Raw genomic sequence first — 1987 nt, forward strand, 5'->3', positions numbered from 1 at the left:
CATTTCTCAAATTAAGAGCATTAATTAAATAAATCTATTGTTTAAAAAGCAGAATTGCATATTAACCTATAACTTCATGTTTAAGGAAGGAATTTCTGGCCATATATGGTCTCATATTTGTTCCAGAAGATATTTAGCAAGCCTCTAAAATGCACTTTCTGTTACTTGAGCTCTGCTGAAATGAAATCTTTAATAGCCTCAACTAGAATACTGTCTTCTTATTCAAATCCAGAATGATTATATTGATAACCTCCATGCTGGACATGTTGCTCAAATTGATCCCCAGTTATAATTCTGACCCCTTCTTGCTCCTCAGCCTCCCCCTTGACTTCTACAACCTCTTCCTCCTGGATTACCACCACCTCATTCAATATGATGCTCGTTATCATCTTGGTATCTATCCTATTGGTAGCTACCACCCTGATATCTACTTCCTGGAAATGAAGATGATTGAAAGCCACCATAATCACCTTCTTAGTAGGTATCAGTGCCACCATAGTAGCCACCTGTTTGGAAACCTGATTCTCAATAATCACCATCTTGATGGCCACCTCCTCCTCCACTCCCTTTTATCTATCCAGTCTCTTTTATGTTTATTTTCTAATCAACTCCCTTGATCTCTATGATCATAACTACCATGACTAGGTCTTTATTCTCATTTGTGACCTCCATGTCCTCCATATGAATGTTCATGACCCCTTGTCCTCTCCTTGAATGTTCATAACAGCTTGTCCTTCTCTATTTGTTTGCTGTTGAGGTCCATTCTGTCTTTTTTTTCTGCCATGGAAACATCTCTAGAAGTGGAGGTTTAATGGGTCTACCATCTCTGTCAGTTACCCTGCCCACTAACCTTTTTGATGGCATAGGCAGTTTTTTTTCTTTAACAGATCCACTGCTTGAAAAACAGAAATAGTTTTTTCAGCAAATAAGAGTGTATATTTTGGTTGGTAGACCTTTGCTAATTTTTCTTTTTGACGCTTAGCTCTATATAACCATACAGATTAACTACATGGTGACATCCAGAGGTTTCACTAAAAGTTTCCCTCAAACTTTATATTCATTGGTTATGGTTTGGTTAACTGCTACTATTTTCTCCCAATAGGTTAGAGCCATTGTTTTCTTCAATAAAGGCTTTCCTACTTGATTAGGAGGAATTTTTGCTAATGTTTCCTTTAATTTTTTTTTCCTATGTCACTGAAGAGCTGAAAGATGGTTATATTGGTTGGAGGTCTGGACATTCCTAGAGCACTACATATGCCCTTCAATTCTTGAAAAACCTTACTACCACTTCCTTTTTGTACTTTTTTTTTGAGGGGATAACTAACACAAATCATTCTGGCAGTTTCTAGTTCTGAAATGAGGTATATGAGCAATAGTAGGCGATTCTTTTAGTTGAAAATGTTTTTTGTCACTTCATCAGATGTCAGTGAAATATATGGACAGTTCATTTCCCCAAATAGCCTACTCACCTCAAGCTGGAATTCATCAGCTTAATTTGAGTTGTTAGTTGTTTTCACATTTTCTTCTAGTTTACTGAACACTCTTAATTCAGATACCTGCTAAGCACAGAGTTTGATGAATTCAAGGGAATTGGTTCCACCTGTAACAAAGTTTCATCTTCTAACCAAGGACCTTTGTAACATAGATCCCCCAATGTATCCAAGATGTCAGTCTCCAAGAGGTCACACACCATGTTACTGTAGTATTCAAATTTCCTAGTCATGACTCTCTCTTCTTCCACAGCACAGTACAAATTTCTAGTCAAATCTATTTTTAAGAAGTTGTTTTTATCATTCAACTTTTGTTCTTTCTTTTCCAAGTTGTTAATATCTTTCCCCACATAGTTCTCCTGGATAACATTCAGTTATTTTCTCAAATTTTCTTCTACTTCTCTTATTTGATTTTTTTTATCCTTTTTAGCTCTTCCAAGAGTGTGGTGATTTTCTTCTTTAAAAATAATAGTTCTCTCTGGGAGTAGGTTTTTGGA

At 36.1% G+C, this 1987-nt stretch overlaps 1 pseudogene; it reads right to left on the reverse strand.

Annotated features, from left to right (window-relative positions):
* Positions 1-218: 218 nt before the first annotated feature.
* LOC127561471 (protein FAM98A-like) lies at positions 219-1693 on the reverse strand (annotated as a pseudogene).
* Between the last annotated feature and the right edge of the window lie 294 nt (positions 1694-1987).

This window comes from Antechinus flavipes, chromosome 4, assembly GCF_016432865.1.
Source record: "Antechinus flavipes isolate AdamAnt ecotype Samford, QLD, Australia chromosome 4, AdamAnt_v2, whole genome shotgun sequence".
Classification (NCBI taxonomy): Eukaryota; Metazoa; Chordata; class Mammalia; order Dasyuromorphia; family Dasyuridae; genus Antechinus; species Antechinus flavipes.